Source organism: Vicugna pacos, chromosome 29 (assembly GCF_048564905.1).
Source record: "Vicugna pacos chromosome 29, VicPac4, whole genome shotgun sequence".
NCBI classification, from domain to species: Eukaryota; Metazoa; Chordata; class Mammalia; order Artiodactyla; family Camelidae; genus Vicugna; species Vicugna pacos.
Window position 1 is genome coordinate 1,610,316 of NC_133015.1, and position 24,632 is coordinate 1,634,947.

At 44.4% G+C, this 24,632-nt stretch overlaps 1 long non-coding RNA gene across 1 annotated transcript in view; it reads left to right on the plus strand.

The window, feature by feature from the left end:
• The first annotated feature begins 3,196 nt into the window (after positions 1–3,196).
• LOC140690245 (uncharacterized) overlaps positions 3,197–24,632 on the plus strand; it is a 46,209-nt gene continuing 24,773 nt past the window's right edge. The window contains exon 1 of the long non-coding RNA XR_012065446.1: positions 3,197–3,312. This is a non-coding gene — a long non-coding RNA (uncharacterized lncRNA). The remainder of the gene's footprint in view (positions 3,313–24,632) is intronic.

Sequence of the window (24,632 nt, forward strand, 5' to 3'; positions counted from 1 at the left end):
CTGCTGAAGCAGTTTTCCATTAAGAAAGTCACTAAACTTGATTTGATGTAGAAAACTTGATTGTTTTAGACACCATTTTTAAGATTGCTGTAGAAAGATACAGTTTTAGCTAAGGGTTAGAAACTGTCAAGGGTAAGTTTAGGGTTAGTTTTAGTTGTAGAATTGAGTGGGTTAATTTATTGAACACTCAGTGTTAGAAAAGTTCTTTGGGCCTTATTCATATTGTTTTAGATCTTTGGGCCTCATTTTCTTTCTTTGAAAAATAAGGAGTATGATACAGTTATTTATTTATCTCCAGTTTAAATAATGTGAATAAACCTCTTATCAGCATTACAAAATCTAAGTTCACACATAGTATTAACAATTAAAAAAAAATCTGAATCTATATCCTGATTTTACTGCTTAATCACTATTTGAACCAAAGTAAGGTCTCTGCCTCTCTGGGTCTCCTCTCCTTCACCTTTAAAATGAGGATGATAAGTGATCTTTAATGAATAATTCTGAGTTTATACTCGACAATGTATTTGGATAAATTTTGCACAATTTTAAGTATTAGTCCATTTTGGTCCTATTTGGTCTTCTTGTGATTTTTATCATATGGATAAATGTCATGATTTTATGAACATAAAAAATCTTTGCCAATGTTAGAAAGTTGATTGTTCATCACTACTGATTCCATGGGCATTAATAGTATAATACAGAAATACTATGAACAACTCTTTGCCCACAAATTTGGTAACTTAGATGATATGAACTAATGTCTTGATAGACACAATCTACAAAAGCATACAAAGAGGAAAAAGATGACCTGAATGGCCGTTTGCCAATGAAAGAATTATAATTAGTAATTAATAAACTTCCAAAAACAAAAGCACCAATACTGGAAAAGAAACCCAATAAGACGTTGTAGGATACTTATCAGAGGCAGAAAAAAGAAAAGGAGTATCTGAGATTTGAGGGAATAAAAGAGAAAAGTGAACATTTTTCCCTAAATGGGAGTATAGACTTCCCTGACTTTACAATAAAACTGATTATTAAATATTTATTAACTTATAAGTAGCAACCACAAGGAAGAGTTTTAGAGTATATATTAAGACCTTAAAAAAATCATTTTTGTTAGTTTCCTGTCGTGTATCTCCAGATTTTCTTACCAAAAACAAGTATATTGATTAATTTAGATAAAGTGTACCCTTTATTTAAAAGGAACAAGTAGTAAGTATGGAATTCTGAAACATAATAGGAGGGCCCCATACAAAAATTTAATTGCACTCCCTGATTTGTTTTCAAATCCCATGAAGCCTATGAGGTGTTTCTGTTTACCACAATATTAAGCATTGGTTGTACCATGTGGTGGCACTTTATCAGGTGTTTAATCATAAAGCTTTTATTGAAAGAAAGTGTCTCCATGGGTGCATAATTTAGAAAGACTGACCGACAAGTTATAATACAAATAACTCGTTAAAAAAAAAGTTTTCTGATTCATTTGTTCCTTGCTTTGATTAGATCTGTCTATCTTTAAATACAGAAGCATCCAAAACACCTTTGCTACTTCCCGGAGTGCCTTTATCATAGGGAAGCAGAGTGGGCAGATTCACGAGTGATGTTCACAGAACTGCGGTAGGAGGTGTGGGGGTTAGAAGCGGGAGCCTTACTTTTGTCACTGGCAATTAGCAGGCATTGTGATTTAAGGCTACCCAGTTAGTGCTCTTTTGTTCTCAGCAAATTACAGCTCAGAAGGAATGCTGGCACTTTGGTTTGCTAATCTGTGTGGCTTTGTGTGCTCTAATCTTTCAGCCACAATCAAATAATCATTTCCTCTTGTTTGTCTTCATTCATTTCCTGTCCCCGCCTTGGATTTAACTATCAAATGTCCTTTGCTTTTGACCAGAGACTCTTCAACAAAAACCCTGTAGTTCCTGACATCATTATTCTTTTGTAAAAAGCAGTGGTTGGGCATATACTAATGTAAATAGTTTCTTTTTCTTGGTCAAAGGCAAGTGTTCTGCGTATTGTACTGGTATTCTTATACACTGTGTATCAGACTTCATTCCAATACAGTATCATAAAAGGATTTAGGAGAACAGGAGTTGTGAACAGAAAATTGCATCATGAATAATGTTGTTTTGACATCTCATCAAATCTGAAATCTTCACTTGGTTTTTAAGGGTTTTAATTTGTTTATTTTCTTCAAAACAAGCTATGAAGTATAAAGGTATCTATCCTCTATCTGCTGTCTGTCTGTCTGTCTATCATCTAGCCATCTATCATCTGTCTATATGTTTCATCAGTCATTTTTAAATTACCATTTTTGTTAAAGATTTTTGTTGGTAGCAAGTTTTTTTTTCCCCCTGCTAATACCCACTCCCTACCAAGTCACAGTGCCTCCCAAGACAACAATGTATAAAGCAAAAAGGGGTACATTTTAAAAGTGATGTGTGGGAGGTATTAGAACAAATGCTGTTATACATGAACAGAATTTTTGCACATAACTCCCTCACAGTTCTTTAAAAATGTACCCTTTCACATAAAAATATCTGCTTGGAGCTAAAAAAACAGAAAAAAAAAAACCTTTTTTTCCTTTTTAGGTGCAATCTTGTCAATGCAACTTAAATTGATATTTCTGGTTGCTCCCCCCAGAAAAATATGCAAGAGTCCCAAGATTGTGTGTATGTGTTAAGAGGTTCAGAATATGCCACCCCAAAATAAGCCACTTTGGCATATTGACAGTTCGGAGCTGAAGACACTTGAGAAACAACAGATGCAGGAAGGACTCCCTGACCTCCTCCTTTCTACTTAAAAGTAGGTTATAGAATTTCCTACGAGAAAGTTGTTCTTCCTGTACTAGAAAGAAAAGAGCATTCCTCTATGGGAGATTGGAGGTCAGTGGTGAAATGGATGTGTACACACAAACCTAAAATAACCTTTATCTTCCATTAATTTTCCCCATAGATTTCTTAGTCACTTTCCCAGAATTCATCTCCACTAGACATGTAACCACCTTTTCCTTTGTATCGTCACATCTGCACAATTTTATCATTCTTTGTTAAAAAGCTATATAAGCTCTTGGCCCTAACTGCTTCTTTGAGTCCTCATTTTTCCTGTGAAAGCTCTTGTGTACATGTAAAAACATTAAATAAACTTTACATGTTCTTCTCCTGTTAATATGTCATTTGTCATTCCAATCCATAGGACCCAGAACCTAAGGAGGTAGTGAAAATGTATTTTTCATCCCTACAATTACGGTGGCAAGGATGGAATATCATTGGCTGGGACTCCCCACTCACTTAGGACACCTAAAATAGTCAGCAAAAGGTAAGTGATTCTTGTGCTGTTTGTTTTATGCTGCAAAGTTATCGAGCTGGTATCTTCTTTTCTGGACACAAAAGCCAGACCCCAGCCACCAGGCGTGACGGTGAGACCTCTGAGTGAAAGGACACAGGGCCCCACTCTTGCAATGCTCTCTGCTGGTAGAACAGAGAAGACGCCCTTCCGAGGAGCTCTTTGTTTTAATTGCTCTTTTCTGTCCCAGAGATAGACATTGTTTTCCTTATGGGTCTTATCAGCCTGTTGTTTGAGCTGGTATCACAGATAGGTGAGTATACAGTTCTCGCTGGATTGGAGCCTGTTTGGACAAACTTTGCTGTGGCTTGCCGGTAAAAGTACTAGATGAGGTTCTCCTTTTACCTTGTTTCATATTCTGAGAGCCTGGCTTGTAACCTCCTCCCCTCTGCCAACCGGAAAGGAAGCTGTTGGGCCTGCATCAGGTAGCTAGCCACCAGACGAGGAACCTAAGACACAGAGTGTGCTCGCAGCATTTTCCGTCTGACTCTGCCAGCTCTGGGGGAGTCTGTCTTAGTATGAGTTCTCAGCCCTTAAAGGGCCTTTGTCATCTCTACCCTCATTGCCTTGTCAGTGCTGGAAAAGCTGCGTCTCGATACTGGCTGTCCGGTGTCAAATTATCAGATCTGTGATTGGAAGCGTCTTACATTTGTGGGATGCTGGAGACACAAGTTCTCACAAACACTGTCATTACCATTTGTGATAAAAAGGTTGTGGCTTTCGTTTTGAATTTGAGATATAGTTGGTTTATAATATTGTATTATTTTCAGATGTGTACAACTTAGGGATTCAAAATTTTTATAGATTTTCTCCACTTACAGTTATTATAAAATATTGGCTGTATGCCCTATGCTGCATAATATGTCCTTGCAGCTTATGTATTTTATACGTAATCATTTGTCCCTCTTAACCCCTTACCTCTTCCTGCCCCTCCCCACTTCCCTCTCCCTACTGGTAACCATTAGTTTGTTCTCTGTCTGTGAGTCTCTATTTTGTTATATATATTTGTTTGTTTTATTTTTAAATTGCACATATAAATAATAACATACAGTGTTTTTCATTTTCTATCTGACTTATTTTTCTGAGCATAATACCCTCCAGGTCCATCCATGTGGTTGCAAATGGCAGAATTCCATTCTTTTTTATGCCTGAGTAGTGTTCCATTGTGTATATATATCACATCTTCTTTATCAGTGTATCTCTTGTTGTACACTTGGGTTGCTTCCATAGCTTGATCATTTTAATTAATGCTGCTATGAACATTGAGGTGTATGTATCTTTTTGAATTAGTGTTTTTGTTTTCTTTGTATATATACCCAGGAGTAGAATTGCTGAATCATATGGTAGTTCTGTTTTTAGTTTTTGAGGAACCTCCATACTGTTTTCCACAGTGTACCAATTTACATTACCACCAAGTACTGATGGTCCTATTCTCTGTATTCTTGCTGATATTTGTTTTTTGTGTTCTTTTTTAATAATAGCCATTTGGCATGTGTAAAGTAGTATCTCACTGTGGCATTGATTTGTATTTCTCTGATGATTAGCAATGTTGAGCAAATTTTCACATGCCTTTTGGCCACTTGTATGTCTTTGGGAAAAGGTTTATTTAGGTTTTCTGCCCATTTTTAAATCAATTTTTTTAATATTGAATTATAGAGCTGTTTATATATTTTGAATATTAACTCTTTATTGATCATACCATTCACATATATTTTCTCCCATTTAGTAAGTTGTCTTTTCATTTTGTGAATGGTTTCCTCTGCTTTGTAAAAGATTTTAAGTTTAGTTAGGCTTTATTTGTTTATTTCTGCTTTTGTTTCCTTTGCTTTAAGAGACAGATCCAAAAAATACATTGCTACAGTTTTTGTCAAACAGTGTTCCGCCTATATTTTCTTCTAGGATTTTCATGGTTTCTGGTTTTACATTTAGGTTTTTAATCAATTTTGAGTTAATTTTTGTATATGGTGTGAAGAAGTGTTCTAATTTCATTCGTTTCCATGTAGCTGTCCAGTTTTCCCAGCACTACTTATTGAAGAGACAGTCTCTTCTCCATTGTATATTCTTGCCTTCTTTGTTATAAATCAATTGGCCATAAGTGTGTGGGTTTATTTCTGAGCTCTGTATTCTGTTCCACTGATCTAGGTGTCTGGTTTTGTGCCACTACCATACTGTTTGGATTACTGTAGCTTTCTAGTATAGGCTGAAGTCAGAGAGAGGTCTTTGCTTTCTTGATCTTTCTTTATGAGTGACTTTTTGGATCATGTGGGCTGCACCACCTCCAGGGATCTCTTGCATCCATGAGGACAATGTATTCTAAGTATGGAAAGTTACCTCTAAGTCTTTCTATGGAAAGGCTTACTGGATTGGGTCACTATTGAAAGAGGTACACCTTTAAAAATTCTATTTGTTAGTGGCCAGGTGATAGATCCTTTGATTTGAAAAAATTTTTATATTTGGAAAAAAAATAATTTTAAAGAGCTCTCATCCTAAATACATGTTCTATTGGTACCTATGGAATGATCAAATTGAAAGAAGGATAAAAAAAAGATCATTTGGGTAGCCTTATGGACACTTTAAACAAGAGTAAAGAATGGAAATGAGGTTCAAAACAAAAGTTAAATTCCACACCACAGTAAATTCCCCTTCTCCATGCTCCTTCACTCTTATTTATCCCAAACTCCCTGTCTGACCCTTCAGATCTTTTAGATCTCTGGACCCCTGTCTCAAATCCCTCTTCCCCAAATTCAACCCTTAACAAGTTCCTTTAATCCTTGAAACTCTTTCGGCTTCCCCAGAGAATCCCTTAAATACCCACCTTACCACTTTCTTCTCTTACCCTGCAAAAATTGCAGAAAATACTCCAGCCAGATGTCCAGGACTAGGTATTCAGGTTACTTATGTAAATACTGATGGCAAAGAAATAACTTTGACAGAGGCCTCAGCACCATGCAACAGGATCTATTTTGCTATTCTGTTTTATATATAGTAGTGTGTATATATACTAATCCAAACTCCTTATTTTTTCCCCCATTCCCCTTAGGTAACCATAAGTTTGTTTTCTTTGTATGTGATTTTGTTTCTGTTTTATAAATAACTTCATTTGTATGAGTTTTTTAGATTCCATATATAAATGATACCTTACGGTATTTGTCTTTGTCTGACTTACACCACTTAATATGATCATCTCTGTGTCCACTCATATTGTTGCAAGTGGGATTATTTCATTTTTATGGCTGAATAATATTTCATTGTATCTGTCTATCTATATCACATCTTTTTTATTCATTCATCAGTTGACAGGCATCTAGATTGCTTCCGTGTCTTGGCTATGGTAAATAGTGCTGCTATGAACATTGGGATACATGTATCTTTTTGTGTTAGAGTTTTTATCTTTTCCAGATATATCCCGAGGAGTAGGATTGCTGGATCATAGGGTAACTATTTTTAGTTTTTTAAGGAACTTCTATATTGTTTTACATGGTGACTGCATCAATTTACATTCTCACCAATAGTGTAGGAGGGTTCCCTTTTCTCTATATCCTCTCTGTCAGTTATTATTTGTAGACTCTTTGACGAAGGCCATTCTTACTGGTGTGAGATGATACCTCATTGTAGTTTTGATTTTCATTTCTCTAATAATTAGTGATGTTGAGCATCTTTTCATGTGTCTGTTGGCCATCTATGTGTTTTCTTTGGAGAAATGTCTGTTTAGAACTTCTGCCAATTTGGAGGATTTCTTTGGTTTGTCTGTTTGTTTGTTTGTTTGTTTTGATATTGAACTGTATGAGCTGTTTGTATATTTTTGAAATTAATCCTTTGTCAGTTGCATAACTTGAAAATATTTTCTCTGATTCCACAGGTTGTCTTTCATTTTGTTTGTGATTAACTTTATTGTGTAAAAGCTTGTTAAGTTTTATTAGGTCATAGAAATCTTTTAATTTCCACCTTAATAACAGGTCTTCTCTCTTTGAAAAGACAAATCCAAAATGGTATAGTTGCCTATGCAGAACAATCTCTCAGTGTTATTACTGAAGTTGCTATTTCATTCTTTGAAAATAGCTTGCAGGAAAGCAGGAGAAAATAGGAACTGAAATCAACAATCCTGCCTTGCAAATTGAGTGTTTAAAAAACAGAAATATGACTTTAAGGGTAATTCAATACTCACCAATTTTTCTTGCCAACCACAGAGCCTCCCCTACCCATCTCAAGCTATCTGCAAATACTGTAAAAGCTGGTACATTGGAATGCACATAAAACAAAAAAAGGCTTACATAAAATTTCCCTAGATTCCATGTGCCTCAGAGACACTTTTCACTTCTATAGGGTAATTTCTGATCAATTGATGGGGTCAGTCAATTCTCAGTTGCACCCCAGAACCTACCATTAAACTTAAAATGGAGTATCAGAAACTGTTCTCTTAGTTGATACTCATTCAGCTTTCTCTACCATAGGCTTAGAGGATTATCTCTGTCACCTCTGATTCTATTCAAGCTGTCAGAGTCTCTGGGCAACCTATTTTACTGTCAGATCTCAGGTTACCCCCCAAATCTTTAGGCCCTCTAACCACCCATCAGACCTTTCTAGTTTCTCATTCCTCATCAGCAAGCGTTTTAGGTAGAGACTTATGCAAATTTAATGCTACCAAACTATGTAATGAGAAAGGTTTTTTTTTCCCCCCCTGCGCTCAGGCCAAATCTCAAACTTCCTACTTTCCCTAGTAGAGACCTATCTCTATTTAAAATCCTCTGAAGAGAATGCAACCATGAAAGATGTCCTAATTAGTCTCTGATCCTCACATGCAGTTGAGGTTGGATTGCTACTCAGTGTAGAGCCCATGCACGTTGTCTGGAAAAGGAATAAACCTGTCCCAGCAGTTTTAATTAGGGTGGCAGCTGTGGCAACAACATCCTCTTGAGAGAGCCCACTATCCTCTCTCTCAAGAAGCAAAAAAGGAATTGAATCTACAGTGGAGCCAAGTTCTTAACTTTCTCACCCTGCAGTACCTCAGTCTTGTCAGTAAGGAAAGAAGGGAAACTTGATTCAGATGAAAATCAAGTTACTGCTTTGTACAAGATGCAGGAGCCATCAGTGCTTTTGTAATTCCTCATCTTACTGGAGTCCCTAATCCACCTACTCTTCTTAACTCAGGTCCTGCTGACGTAGCTAGAGTGTCAGTAACTGACTCCGGCACAGCTTTCTAATCCCATTGCCCCTGACTTACAGTTTCCCTTTGTGCTTATGTTTAGAGGAAGACAGCTAACATGGACTTCCGTACCTCAGAGACATGGTGAGTCTTCCTCAGTATTCTTCCAGGTCCTTAAAGCCAGCTTAGACTCCGTAGGCTTTACCCAAGGCTCCACTCTTAGTCAGGACGTTGATGGTCTTTTACTTTGTAACCGAAGCAAGGTGTTCTTACAGGTTTCCACATTCTCCTAAAGGCACTAGCTAAACAAAGCCACAGATCTTCCCAAAATAGGCTTCAGTGGGTAAAGCCAGCTGTTACCTACTTAGAACATGAGATATCTCAGGGCACTCAGAACTCATCCCAAAAAGTCTTGAGTTAATTTTGTCTATCCCTCTCCTGCAAAAACAAAAAACAAACAAACAAAAAACCCAAAACTATGAAAATGTTTAAGGGCAGATTCTGTTGTTCCCAACAGATTTCTAACAGATAGGGTTCGCATTAAATCTGCAGACTGCTCTGGGCAGGATGGCCGTTTTAACAATATTAATTCTTCCAGTGCAAGAACCTGGGATATCTTTCCGTCCTTTAAGTCCTCTTTAGTTTCCGTAGTCAGTGTTTTGTAGTTCTCCGCATGTAAGTCTTTCACGTTCTTGGTCAGATTTATTCCTAAGTATTTTATTTTTTGGATGCAATTTTAAAAGTGTTTATTCCTTTCATGTGAAGCCAGGCCCGTGACGTCTGTGTGTGGATGTTGTGTGCTGCTGCCTTGCCGGGTAGTAGCTCTAGTAGTTTCTGTGTGAAGCCTTCAGGGTTTTCTATGTATAGCATCATGTCAGCCACATATAATGACACTTTGACGTTACTTTTCCAGCTTGGATCCCTTTTATTTCTTTTTCTCATTTAATTGCTATGGCTAGGAACTCTAAAACAATATTGAATGGAAGTGGTGAGAGTGGGCATCCTTCTTTTGTTCCAGATTTTAGTGGAAATGGTTTCCGCTCTCTTGGTAGGGTATTATGGTGACTGTAGGTTTGTCATAATAGCTTTTATTATGTTGAGACATGTTCCCTCTATACCCACTTTAGTACGACCACGGGCGCAGTGCAGCCAGGGGGCTGGGAAGATGGCAGAGGCCATAGCCCTGGCGGCGTGGGGAGGGGGGCTGCCGAGTGACAGGCAGTCATTTGCCCCCATCTCCTCTGCGGCCTGGCAGGGTGCGGTCTCTGCTGCCCAAGGTTCATCTTTAGGTCAGACTGCACCCTAGAGGCCTGTGTGATCCAGTCAGGGAGCAGTGGGGACGATGGCAGGTGTGGCAGCTGTGGAGGTGGAATAAGGGGGGCTGCCTTGTGAGAGCCGGGGGATTTGTTCCCACCTTCCCCACGGCTTGGCCTGGGGGCGGCCTCTAATGCCCCAGGTTCACGGGATGCATGTCTCCTGGTTCGTTTGCTCCTGGGAGGCCTGCATAGTGAGGGGAAGTTGACGGAGATTGGTGTAGGGGCTCTGCCCTGGATTCTCCGCTCTGGTCATCTTGCTCCCATCTCCCCTGCAGCCTTACCTAGTGGTGGCCTCTACTGTCCCTCGTTCACAGGATGCAGGGTACAAGTCAGCCTGCTGCTGGGAGGCAGGTACAGTACAGTCAGTGTGAGGGGTGGCAGGAGTCACAGCTGGATGTGTGAGCAAACCCCCAGGTTGGCACAGAGCAGCCCCAATCCTGCCGTTACCACTGCTGCCAACCTGTGACTGCACTGTGCCTGCGTCCTAGGAGCAGGCTGGCAGGAAGAAGTGTGTTCCACGACGCTAGGGCAGCAGAGGCCGCCCCCAGGCCAGGATGTGGGGGAGATGGGGGAGCAAATATACCAGTTTATCAAGGGCAGCACCCACCTCTCCGCTGCTGCCCCAGATTCCCGGGACACTTGTTTCTAGATGAGTTCGCTCCCGGGAGGTGGGCACAATGCTGTCAGTGGGCAGTGGTGGCCAGGGAATGGGGGTTGCCCTGGGGGAGCAGGTGGACTCGCTCCCACCTCCCCCGTGGCCTGTTCTGGAGGCGGCCTCTGTCGCCCCACGTTCACTAGGTGCATGTATTCATGTCGGCCTTTTCCTGGCAGGAGGGTGCAGTGTTGTCAGTGGGCAGTGGCAGTGGGGGCGTCCGGCAAGGACTTGTGAAGGAACTGGGCTGTAGCTTAGGATAACTGACTCCTCTTTTTCCTCTTGGTTCTTCAGGTGGTAGCTTTGGCAGTTTTTCCATTGTAGGTTAGTATGAGATATTGAGCAGAGGTCTCTGTGTTATACAGAAGAAGATTTTTAAAAATCTTTCTTTATATATAATAAGTTAGATTTGTAGATTTTAAACGACCAAATTTCTCTTTTCACACCCCCTTTCTCTGGTGACCGTAAGATTATGTACTAAGTCTGCGTGTCTGTTTCTCTATTGTAAATGAGTTCATAGTGTCCTTTCTTTTTTGAAGGTTCCACATATGAGTGATCTGTGGTATTTTTCTTTCTTTTTATGGCTTACTTAACTTAGAATGATGATCTTTAGGTCCATCCATTTTGCTGCAAGTGACATTATTTTATTCCTTTTCATGGCATAGTAGTATTCCATTGTATAAATATACCTCAACTTCTTTTCTTTTTATTTATTTATTCTGAATTTACTGTTTCCTTTTTTATTAACTCATACTGAGTTTAGAATGTTGTGTTAATTTCCAGTGTAGTGCACAGTGTTTACAAAATTGTATGCGTTTCCCTGTGCTATACAGTATAATCTTGTTTATCTATTGTATATATACCTGCCAGTATGTACAAATTTTGTACTCCCAGTCTGTCCCTTCCTACGTGCCTCCCCCCAACAACCACAAGTTTGTATTCTATGTCTGTGAGCCTGTTTCTGTTTTGTATTTATGTTTGTCATTTTCTTTTCTTTCTTTCTTTCTTTCCTTTTTTTTTTTCTCTAAGATTCCACATATAAGCAATCTCATATGACATTTTTCTTTCTCTTTCTGGCTTACTGCACTCAGGATGACATTCTCCATGTTGCTGCAAAAGGCTTTATGTTGTCACTTTTTATGGCTGAGTGGTGGTATTCCATTGTATAAATATACCAGCTCTTCTTTTTCCAGTCATCTCTTGACAGACATTTAGGCTGTTTACATGTCTTGGCTATTGTAAATAGTGCTGCTGTGAACAATGTGGTGCAGGTGTCTTTTTTAAGTAGGGTTCCTTATGAGCGGAATCCCTGGGTCATATGGTTAGTCTATTCCTAGTCTTTTGAGGAATCTCCATACTGTTTTCCACAGTGGCTGCACCAAACTGCCTTCCCACCAGCAGTGTAGGAGGGTTCCCTTTTCTACACAGCCTCTCCAGCATCTGTCATATGTGAACTTTTGAATGATGGTCATCGTGACTGCTGTGAGGTGCTACCTCATTGTATTTCTGATTTGCATTTCTCTGATCATTAGTGATATTGAGCATTTTTTCATGTGCCTATTGATCATTTGTATTCCTTCCTTGGAGAATTGCTTGTTTAGGTCTTCTGCCCATTTTTGGACTGGCTTGTTTGTTTTTTAGTTATTCAGTTGTATGAGCTGTTTATATATTCTGGAAATAAAGCCAGGTGGTCAGGGGGCGGGGCAGGGTGGGGGTACCTGCAGAAACGCGGATGCGGGGGGCGCGGGCTGCCCAGGCAAGCCTGTGGATTTCCACCCAGTGTACGCCGCAGTATGCTCTGGGGTCGCTCCGCTGCCTCAGGGTGGCAATTTGCATCCCTCCAGGTCGGTCGAGTCCTGGGAGGCATCCTCCATTAGACAGACAGACAGACAAATAAATAGACACACAGACAGACTAGCCTCTTCCTGCATTTAGAAACAGCCATATATCCTAACCTTCTGCTCCTCATCAATTAGATAGTTAGACAGATATATACATAGTCAGACACACACAAACACACACACACACACACACACACACAAACACACACTCTAGCCTCCTCCTGCTGCTCAATTAGGTAGGTTCATAGACACACTAATCTCCTCCTCCATTAGATAATAGTTAGGCAAACTTAACACACTCTTTCTCTTCCTACATTAGATAGATAGTCCATAAGATTGATGGATATACACACTAGCCTCTACCTTCTCCTGTTAGATACACAAGTAGCCAGACACACGGGCCTCCTCCTTCTTCAGTAGATATAGATCGAGACAGACTCACAGACACATAGACAGACACACTGGTCTTCTCCTCCTCTGACAGACAGACAGACAGAAACTGTAGCCTCCTCCTTCTTCTCGATTAGTTATAGGTACACACATAGGTATCTGATAGACAGACACACAGACAGACGTACTAGTCTACTCCTCCTCCAATACATGCATACATAGACTAGTAGATAGATACAGTAGCCTCCTCCCCCTTTACTTACAGATACATAGATAGACAGACCCACACGCACACACGCATACGCACACGCACACGCACACACACTGGCTTCCTCTGCTTCCTTAAATAGGTAGGTAGAGAGACAAACTAAACTACTCCTTCAACAGACAGAAAAATAAGAAGACACACTAGCCTACCCCGTTCCCTCCTCTAGATAGATAGATAGATAGATAGATAGATAGATAGATAGATAGATAGATTCATTCATACATACATACATACATACATACATACATACATACATACAGAGATAGGCAGGCAAGGAGATAGACATGCTATTAGCCTTCTTCTCCATTAGATAAACAGACAGAAACACACATAGACTAGCGTCTCCCATCCTCCAATTGACAGGCAGGCAGACAGACACACATACTAGAGGCGGGTTGTGGTCTGGGGACGGGGTTCGGCGGCGGTGACCAGGGACAAGGGTGCCCCTGGCGAGCCAGGGGATTTTTCTCCCATGTCCCTATCTGCCTTACCTTGGGGTGGCCTCCACTCCCCCAAGTTTGCAGGACTCAAGCCTTTGAAGTCAGCCTGCGCTTGACAGCAGGCGTGGTGAAGTCAGGGGAAGAGGTCGGGAACAGAGAAGAGGCTCCACAGCATCTAACGGGGATGCCTCGCCGACTTGGTCATTTTCTTCCCATCTGCCCCTCTCCTAGCCTCGGGGTGACCTCTGCTAGCCCAGTTTGAGGGATTTAGGTCTCCTTGTCAGCACGGTCCTGGGATGATGGCGAGGTGAGTTCAGGGTAAAGGGACGTCGCGGGAGGCAGACTGCCTCGGGTTAGCTGATCACTTTGCTCCCATCTCCACAACAGCCTGGCCTGGGGTCGGCCTCTCCTGCCCCAGGATCACAGCATGCATGTTTCCAGGCCCACCTGCCCCCGAAGGTGGGCACTCTGCGGTCCGAGGCTGCAGTGAGGAGGTGGGGCTGCCCCATCGAGCCCGTGTATTTGCTCCCATCTCCTCCTTGGCCTGGGGTCGTTTTCTGCTACTCTAGGAACAGGAGATGCACATCTCCCTGTAGGCCTGCACCCGGGAGGCAGGAGCGGGCTGGTCAGGGGGCAGGGCGGAGGCGGGGCCGAGGCGGCTGTAGAGAGGGCTGATGCAGGGGGCTCGGGCTGCCCAGGCAAGCCTATGAATTTCCACCCAGTGTACTCCACAGCATGCTCTAGGGGCGCCCCCTGCTGCCTCAGGGTGGAAATTGGCATCCCTCCAGGTCGGTCGAGTCCTGGGAGGATTCCTCCATTAGACAGACCGATAGAAAAATAAATAGACAGACAGAAACACTACCCACTTCTTCCATTTAGAAACAGACATATATCCTAAATTACTCCTCCTCATGCGTTAGATAGGTAGACAGTTACATACATAGACAGACAAACACACACACACACACACACACAAACACACACTAATCTCCTCCTACACCTCAATTAATGTAGGTAGATAGACACACTAATGTCCTCTTACAACCGACAGACAGACAGATAAAAAGACACACTAGCCTGTTCCTATGCCTCCAGTACATTGATTAATAGATAGATAGATAGATGGATTGATTGATAGATAGGCAGGGAAAGATAGAGACATACTAGTCGTCTTCTTCTCCGTTAGATAAACAGAGAGACACCCACATAGAGTAGCCTCTCCCCTCCTCCAGTAGATAAGAAGTCAGGCAGACAATCAGACAGACAGACACACTAGAGGCGGGGTGCGGTCTAGGGATGGGGTCGGCGGCGGCGACCGAGGACTTGGGTGCCCCTGGTGAGCCAGAGGATTTTCCCCCATGTCCCTAGTGGCCTGGCCTGGGGGCGGCCTCCGCTCCCCCACGTTTGCAGGACTCAAGCCTTTGAAGTCACCCTGCCCTTGAGAGCAGGCATGTGAAGTCAGGGGAAGAGGTCGGGGGCAGAGAAGAGGCTGCACAGCAGGTAAGGGGGATGCCTCGCCGACTTGGTCATTTTCCTCCCATCTGCCCCTCTCCTGGCCTTGGGGCGACCTCTGCTAGCCCAGGTTTGAGGGATTTAGGTCTCCTTGTCAGCACGGTCCTGGGATGATGGCGAGGTGAGTTCAGGGTAAAGGGACGTCGTGGGAGGCAGACTGCCTCGGGTTAGCTGATCACTTTGCTCCCATCTCCACAACAGCTTGGCCTGGGGTCGGCCTCTCCTGCCCCAGGATCACAGCATGCATGTTTCCAGGTCCACCTGCCCCCGGAGGCGGGCGCTCTGCGGTCTGAGGCTGCAGTCAGGAGGCAGGGCTGCCCCACTGAGCCCATGTATTTGCTCCCCTCTCCTCCTTGGCCGGTCCTGGGGTCGGTCTCTGGTACCCTAGGTACAAGAGATTCAGCTCTCTGTGTTGGCCTGCTCCCGGGAGGCGGATGCGGGGTGGTCAAGGGGTGGGGAGGGGGTGGTGCGGTGGTGGCTACAGAGAAGGTGGAAGCTAGGGCTCCCGGTGCCAGGCAAGCTTGTGAATTTCCACCCTGTGGCCCCCTCATCCTGCTCTGGGGCACCCTCTGCTGCCTCAGGATGGCAGTTGACATCCTTCCAGGTGGGTAGAGTCCTGGGAGCATTCCTCCATTAGACAGACAGACACTCTGGTGCTAGAGTGCCCTAGGAGCACTTTGCTGAGATGTATGTGAGGTAATGTGTTGCCTATGGTTTCTTCTAAGAGGTTTATAGATTTTGGTCTTCTGTTTAAGTCTTTAAGCTATTTTGAGTTTATTTCTGTGTACAGTGTTAGGCAGTCATCTAACTTCGTTGATTTCCATGCAGCGGTCCAGTTTTCCCTACAGCCTTTGCTGAAGAGACTGTCTTCCCTCCATCGTATGTTCTTCCCTCCTTTGTCAAAGATTAATTGACCAAAAGTTTGTGGGCTTATTTCTGGGCTCTCGTTTCTGTTCCACTGATCCATATGTCTGTTTTTGTAGCAGTACCGTGCTGTTTCGATTGTAGGCGTGTAGTACTGTCTGAAGTCTGGGAGGCTTATTCCTCCAGCTTTGTTCTTTTTCTTGAGTAATGTTTCAGTAATCCTGGGTCTTTTGTGATTCCATGTAAATTTTAAGAAGATTTTTTCTGTTTCTGTGAAAAATTACCTGTGTTATTTGGTAGAGGTCTGCATTCAGTCTGTTGATGCCTCTGGGCAGGTATGGCCATTTTAACAATATTGATTCTTCCAATACAAGGACATGGGCTATCTTTCGGTTTCTCTAAGTCCTCTTTAATTCCCTTTAGTGTTTTTAGGGTCTCCGCATGTAAGTCTTTCACGTCTTTTGTTAGATTTATTCCTGAGTATTTTATTTTTTGGATGCAATTTTAAAAGGGAGTATTACATTCATGTGAAGAAATGCCACTGATTTCTGTATGCCGATGTTGTTTTCTGCTACTTTGCCGAATCCTTTAATGAGCTTTAGTCATTTTTGTGTGGAGCCATTAGGACTTTGTGTATATAGTATCATATCATCTGCATATGATAAGAGTTTTACCTCTTCTCTTTAAATTTGGACCCCTTTTATTTCTTTTTGTTGTCTAATTGCTATGGCTCGGACTTCCAATAGTATATTGAATATTAGGGATGAGAGTTGGCATCTTTGTCTTGTTCCAGATTTTCGTGGCGTATTTTTCAGTTCTTCACTGTTTAGTACTGTGTTAGCTGTAGGTTTTTCATAAATAGCTTTTATTATGTTCAGATAGGTCCCCTCTATGCCCCCTTTTTGTGAATTTTTATCATAAATGGCTGAATTTGTTATGGTTTTTCATCATCTTTTGAGACGACCATGTGGTTTTTGTCTTTTATTTTGTGAGGTGTTATTTCACATTGATTCATTTGTGTATTTTGAACCATCCTTGTGTCCCTGGGATGAATCCAGCTTAATTATGGTGTAGGATGTTTTTTATGTGCTGTTGGAATCTTTTTGCTAATATTTTGTGGATGATTTTTACATGTATGTTCATAAGTGATACTGACCTGTAATTTTCGGTTTTGGTAGTGTCTTTGGTTTTGGTATATGGGTGATGTTGGGTTCATAGATTGAGTTTAGGAGTATTTGTTCCTTTTCAATCTGTTCAGAGTTTGAGAAGGATCGGTATGAGTTCTTTGTATGTTTTGTAAAATTCCTGAGTAGCCATCTGATCTGGACTTTTGTTTGCAGGAAGGTTTTTGCTAATTTCTGATTATTGCTTATTGTTTCATTTCTAGTGATCGGTTTATTTAAGTGGTCTATTTCTTATTCTGTCATAGTGGTCTGCATGTTTTCAGAAACTTGTCCATTTCTTCTGGGTTGTCCAATTTGTTTCCATATAGTTATTTTTAGTATACATATATACAATGTGTTGCACATATTTTATGTTAGTTTATGTATATGTACTGATCATTGTTTCTAAGAATAGATTAGAGCTTTATCTTTTTAAACTTACATAGTTATCAGAGGAATAAAGTCAGCCACAAAATAAGAATCAACAGAATGCAGTAATCTGATCATAAAGGACAGTCAAATATGCTTACACATATTCAAGAAATCAGTCATTAAAGTTATAAATAATAAGTAGTTAATTTGTGTCTTGTTTTTGTTTTTTTTTAGATTTCACATGTAAGTGATAAATAGCATTTTTTTTCTCTTTCCGGCCCACTTCAGTTAGAATGGCGATCTCCAGGTCCATCTATGTTGCTTCAAATGGCATTTCTTTAACGGTTGAGGAGTATTCCATTGTATGTGTATATGTATGTATGTGTGTGTGTATGTATGTGTGTGTATATGTATGTGTTTGTATATATATCTCTCACAACTTTATCCAGTCATCTGTTGATGGACATTTGGATTGTTCCCATGTCTTGGCTATTGCTGCTGTGAACATTGGGGTGCATTTTTTTTTGAATTTTATTTTTCTGTGGATATATGCCCATGAGTAGGATTGCTGGATCACATGGTAGGTCTATTTTTAGTTTTTTAAGGAGCCTCCATGTTGTTCTCCATAGTGGCTGCACCAGTCTACGCACCTACCAACAGTGTAGAGCTTTTCCTTTTTTTACACCCTCTCCAGCATCTATCATTTGTAGACATAATGATGGCCATTCTGGCTGGTGTGAGGTGATATTGTAGTTTTGATCTGTATTTTTCTCACAATTAGCGATGCTGAGCTAAGTAATGTACCTATTGGCCAATTGTATGTCTTCATTGGAGAATTGCTTCTTTAGATCTTGTGCCCATTTTTAGATTGGGTGGCTTGTTTTTTTGATATTAAGATGTATGAGCTGTTTGTATATTTTGTAAATTAGTCCATTGTCGGTTGCATCATTTGCAAATATTTTCTCCTATTCTGTAAGTTGTCTTTTAATTTGGTTGATGGCATCCTTAAGTGTGCAAAAGCTTTTAAGTTTAATTAGATCCCATTTATTTTTGCTTTTATTTGAGTTACTCCAGGAGCTGGATCAAAAATATACCGCTGGGATTTAGTCAGAGTACACTGCCTATGTGCGTGAATGCACGTGCCAGGGTACCTGATTCTAAGCCTGGTGCTCCCACAAGCGCTAGCCCCCCCCATGTCATCCCACGCTGGCCTCCCCCTCTGTGCGCCTTGCACAGTGCCTCTGAAGGCACCCAGTGCTCAGGTGCTGGCCACACAGCACAACAGTGCAAGGAGCTCCAGTGGGTCAGAGCGCTGGCAGCGGCATGGATCCCTGGGCTGGCTGGCTGACGTGCGGTTGGGCCATGTCCCCAGGCACCTGCTGAACTGGAGCACCTGAGGACGTCTACACTGAGGAAGGTACGAGCCACCATGCCAAAGCCGCAAGTGGACCTGGTGCGGGTCACAGGAGCCATTGGGGGTTGGGGGGCCAGGGCTGTGTGGCGAGATAGACAGCTTGGGCCCTGCAAGTGCTCCATTTTGGGGGCAGGGACTCCATGGCATCCTTCGCAGGGCCCTGGCACCCGAGGCTCCCAAGGATGTGGGAACGAGCACCGAGCGGGTCTTTGTGGAGAGGTGACTTTTTCCACTTGGCCCTATCAGCGTGGTACCCAAGAAACAAGGGAATGGTAGCAGGTGCCTGGTGACTTTTCCTATCAGCTTTTTAGTCCGCCAGGCCAGGGGTCCTCGCTGCTGCTGCCACTCTGACCTGCTGGAGCTCCTTGCACCTTGGGGCCTTATGGCTGGCGTCGGTGCACTGGGCTCCAAGAGAGGCACTGCGCACTGGGATGGCGGGCACTCAGACAAATCTTCTGGTGCCTTGAGACCCCCACTTTCCCCCGCCTTACCTGCCACTCCCCACGCAGCAGTTAGTGGGCCTAGAGGCGCGTGCGCTTCCCAGGTTGTGCCTGCCAAGCTTGCTGGGTGGCCAGGGTGAAGGCATGTGCCAGGGTGACGTGTTCGAAGCCTGGAGCTCCCCCAGGCACTATCCCGGTCCCTCTCCTGATGTCATCTCATGCTGGCCTCCCCCCTCTGTGTGCCTTGCCGGTGCCTCTGAGGGCGCCCAGTCCTCAGGCACCAGCCATTAAGTGCAACCGTGCAAGGAGCTCCAGCGGATCACAGTGGCAGCAGCAGTGAAGATCCCTGGGCTGGCTCGCTGACGTGCGGTTGGGCCATGTCCCTGGGCACCTGCTAAACTGAAGCGCCCGAGGATGTCTACAGTGAGGAAGGTGTGAGCTGCCGAGACAAAGCCACACGCAGACCCGGCACTGGTCTTGGGAGCCACTGAGGGTTGAGCATGAGAGGGCTGCGTGGCAGACTGACAGCTGGGGCGCTGCCAGGGTGTCTGGGTGGGGGGCGCTGTTCCCGGTGCAACCTTGTGCAGAGCTCTGGCATCGTAGCTTCCCATACGTGACATTCTCTGCTTAGACCCTCAAGCTGGTGGACCCTAGGAATCCCGGGAGGAAGCGCAGGACGCCTAGGGGCTGTGCTCCCAGCTTAGGCTAGGCACCGCGAGGGGATGGGAAGGGCAGCAAACTGCACCCCCTCTTTCTGCCCAGAGTGTACCAGTAGGCTGACAACTCCTGGAAATGGATGGCTTGCTCACGGAGCCTGGGCTACACGCAGTGGCTCAGTGTGCTCCCGGGAGCCTGAAGGAGTCACTCAGGCCATGCACGATATTTGCGTGACCAGGGGGCTGACGGACTGCGCCAGGAGGGTGGCCACAGGCTCTCCCCGTGAAGGGGAGCTCGGAGGCTTTTTAGAATCGGTTACTGATCGAGGCTCAGGATTCTGTAAGGACCCTCCTGGCAGCAGTGTCTTTTGCCATTCTGGGCTGGTTGGCTAAGGGTAGCAGGAAGATGTAATTATTACAGTCTTCCCAGTGAGGGATTGTGGCAGCAGGCATGGTGGCCCTATGCTGGGCCAGGTGGGTGCCCTTCTCCTGGCACCCCACTCCCACCCGTCACGCATGCTACCCAGAGAGACTTGAAGTGGAGAGCACACTGTATGGCGGGTCCGGCGAAAGAGTTAATGGTGGAGAGGTGTGGCAGGGCGCATAACCCCTGGGCCTGGTGTGTTTTCAGGGGGACAGCGGCGAGTCCTGGGAGCAGGGGGTGAGGGGGACCTGCTTCTGAAACTCGAGTGGCTCCCTTGGTGCTCGCTCTCTGCCCCAAAGTGTTCTGGCTGCCTGCCTGTCGCTTCCCCCATGAATGGAGATTGGCAGGTTTCCGGATTCAGGACTTTTCTGCACGGCTGGCTCCTATGGAGCAAAAATAAAGTGATCATCAGGGATTCCTTCTTGTGATTAATGCCACCAGTGCAAGCTGTGGGTGGCTTTGGAGCCAGAAATGTAAAGCTAAAGCGCACCTGTTTTTTCTGTCATCAGAGGAGGACTTCAGACAAGGGCTTTCCTGAGGGGCTTCAGCCCCGGGGGTCCTGGGGCTTTGCTCACAGTAACCGTGGGTCCTGATTGAAACTCGCAGGCCTGGTAATCTGTGACTTCAGGAGGACTTATTTGCAGATGTGAATTTACTGTATTATTAGAAAATCCCCAGGCATCTCAGCATGGCCTAAAGGAGTCCAAGAGCCTCATCCAAAAGGAGCCTTTCACTCCCTCAAAGCTAACACCACAGAACCCTTTCCCCTTTCCCACACCTTGAAAGGAACAGCATTTGGATTTGAGGTTAATGTACATTAAAAACACCATTTTCATTCTAGTTCCTTTATATTCTCTGCAGAAGATTATAGGTAACCAAAGCAAAAAATGGTGAAATCATGAAAAAATGGTCATTTCTGTCAGGTCAAGTTGTTATTCTGGTGTTTAAGAAAAATGTCATTATTCAGGATTTTCCAGTAGCCAAATTGTCTGGTGCAGGCAGCTGGCTGACTCACAGATGTGTCTCTGATAGTAATTTTGTAGACTGTGTGACTTTCTCATGGCTTGGAAGGGACCGACTTAGAATATTTTACACCCCACATCTGGCAACATGACCAGCAGGCTGTGGGGCGTACTCTGCCCAAGCACATCTGGGCTGGGAGGGCTGTGGACCCACTGAACAGGAACAGCATGAAACACTCCAGTCCTGGAGCACACTGCCCCTGTCCCCCACCACCTCGAGTCCGTCTCAGCTCAGGAGTTCCACAAGTGGGGCCTTTATTCTCCCTGATCACCTGCCAAGGGAGGCTGCTTTTTGTCTGTGAACCCCCCCTGTGCCCTGTGGCCTCCCCTCGCTAATTTCCTCTGTTCTTGGTTAAGAAGTGTTGAATGACTTACCCCAGTGATCAGTGTTAGTTTCAAGAGCACAGTGAATTCTTTCTGCAGGCAAAGCATTCTCTGTGGTTAAGAATCATTCTCAGGGGGTGGGAAGGGACAGACTGGGATTTCAAAATGTAGAATAGGTAAGATTATACAGTATAGCACAGGGAAATACATACAAGATCTTGTGGTAGCTCACAGAGAAAAAATGTGACAGTGAAGTATGTATATGTTCATGTATAACTGAAAAATTGTGCTCTACGCTGAAATTTGACACAACATTGTAAGATGATTATAAATCAATAAAAAATGTTAAGAAAAAAAGGATCATTCTGATCAACCACTGGTTTACGTATAAGTTGTATTTGTTCAATAACCATCTTCCCAGCTGATTGCCAACTTTTCAAGTAGGTGCTGTTGTCTTTGGTCACAAACCCTGATCTGGGTGATTTCACGTTTATTCATGACAAATGCTCTGGTTCCTGGGAGCTAAGCTGTGGGCCTCAGGGTTGGATGGTGGGGGTGCAGGGTGCAGACTCCTCTTTAACTCCTGCACCTGCTGTTAGAAGGGCAGTTATGTTTACTGCACGAGCCCCTTCCGGGGCTTAACAGCAGCAATAAACAACAGGTTTGAGTCGGTGTGGCTCTTGTGGAAAACGCAGTGGGACTCCACGTGCAGAGCCAGCTCTTCTTTCTTCTGTGTGGTTTGTGCGCTGGCCTCACCTGTGATAAGAGCGTAGGTCAGGCAGCCTCTTGAGGGGTCCCTCACTCTCAGCCCCCTGTCCTGAGAGTGCCCGTTTCTGGCTGTTCCTACACTTCCCATGAGGAGCTTCAGTTGGGTGACTCAGGGAACACGTCTCCAGATTCGGTGCTGATGGTTTTCCATGCTGGGGTGGACTGTGTTTGTTCTTGAAGACTCTGTCTTCCTTGGAGGGTCTCCAAGGAGTTGAGCTCACCAGTCCAATTAGGGCAGCTTCCGTGGCCTGTGCCGTCCAGCCTCCCAGGACAGCTGCATGGTAACATCTCTGGAGGGACAGCCTGGCCCACTTTTAGGATCTGTCTGTGGTGGGCCCACTCTCTGCTTATAGGTGGGGTGCTAGTGGGCTCAGGAAGTCAGGACCCCACCACTCTCCCAGGATTAAGTTTCCCCTGAGGAATGTGGCATTTCTTTGAAGCCAAGAATGGTACCTGCCTTTAAGGGAAGCTTGGGAGGTAAATCTGAAGGATGTAGGGCCATCACTGCACAGCCTCTGAGGGTGGGGTGGGGTGGCCAGTCTGGAAAGGAAACCAGTACCCAGGGCAGCAGGGGTTCTGCAGCTCTTTAAAGCAACCAAGCATCACCTCTGAGTCTTTAGTTCATCCATGGCTTGTTCCTCTAATGATACTTTATTAAAAGTCACTACAGGCACTCAGTTTAAAAAAAATATTTTCTTTTGCATTATAAGTAGTCCCAACAATTCCATTTCTGGGAATGTATCCTAAGGAAATAATCATGAATTTACAGGAAATTGGCTAAACAGATGTTCACTTCAGCTGTTTCAGAGTAAAATATTAGTAGCTAGCAATAACTGGAGATTGGATAAATTCATTATGATACAGCATTTTGAAAAAAGATACACATTCAGTATGAATTCACTATGATACAGCAGTTTTTAAAAAGACACACATCCATTACAAAGATGGAAGTTTGGTATTTAATGCTATTATGCTAAGTGGAGGAAGCAGATTGTAAAACGGGATGCACAGTGTGGTCCCCTTTCCCTGAAGCAGCTGAGCAGATGGCTATCTAGGAGAACCCCCAGGGGCCAGGGAGAGAGGGGCTGTTCGCCCTGTGGCATCTGCACCTTGCTGGATTGGGGGGCCTCTTTTAGAGCAGACTCCCTGGGGGCTCTCTCTGGGCCATTCCCTAAGCTGCCACCTGGGAGGCCCGGTGTCAGGGCCTTTTCAAGGGCCTTGCCAGCCCGTGTGTGCTCCCGGGACATCGAGGGTCATACCCCAAATGGCACTTCCTCAATGAGTGGACTCCATCACCCTCCTACCTCCCTACCTCCCTACCTCCCTACCTCCCTACCTCCCTACCTCCCAGTTGCCAGCTAGTGTAACACAGGGTTTACTCACTTACATATATGAGTCTAGTCCCCAATTCTGCCAGTGTGCCTGGCATTTCCTGAGCTCTTACTCTGTGCCACGTACCTTGCGGAGCATGGTATGTGCACTGGCTTCTTGGTGGCACCAGCCCCATGAGGCCAGCCCCTTGGAAGAGGGGCAAACCAGGAGGAGGGGCAGACCTGCATGGGGCCTGGCTGAGCTGGATCTGTAGCCATTGCCCCCAGGGCCCCTCACTGCAGTGTGGTGTGTCTGGGTCAGGGCGGGGTGCCGACCTGGGGACCCTGGTGCAGTGCTTGCTGAACTAGGGGACAGAATCAAAGTACTTACACTCCTTATCCAGGGATGTGGAGCCTGGAGGTGGTTTTTGGTTTCTTTTTCCTTTTTTTCTATTTGCATGAGAATGTGTTTGGCCTCAGGTCACAGAAAGTCCCAGACAAAGTGGCCTCAGCAGGACTGTTATCTCCTAGTGAGGCTGGGGCAGAATGTGGGAGAACCCTGGTTCTTCTTCCATTCCTGCTCTGTGGCCCTCACAGTGGTGGCTTGACCCCCCCACATTGCAGAGCGCCATCACCATTCAAGGTCGTCACTCAGGTGTGACAGCTGGCGGAACAGGGGGACTTGTCCCTCACTGAGGTCCCCGAGCTGCCATATCAAAGACCCTCTGAAGCATGTGTGTGGAAACAGAGCACAAGTTGTCCTCAGCTGAAGTCAAGTCAGAGAAGGTTTTCTTGGTCCTCAGAGTGGTCATTCTGTAATGACCTTGTGGCTCTTCCTGCCTTGTGGTTTTGCTCCTGTCACCCTCATCCAGCCCAGAGCGGGGCAAGCTGGGGGCCACGTGGGCTCTTCTGCTCCAGCTCCCTTGGCCTCTGTCCCATGTGCTGAGGCCTCAAGGCCTCAGGGGAGATGGAGA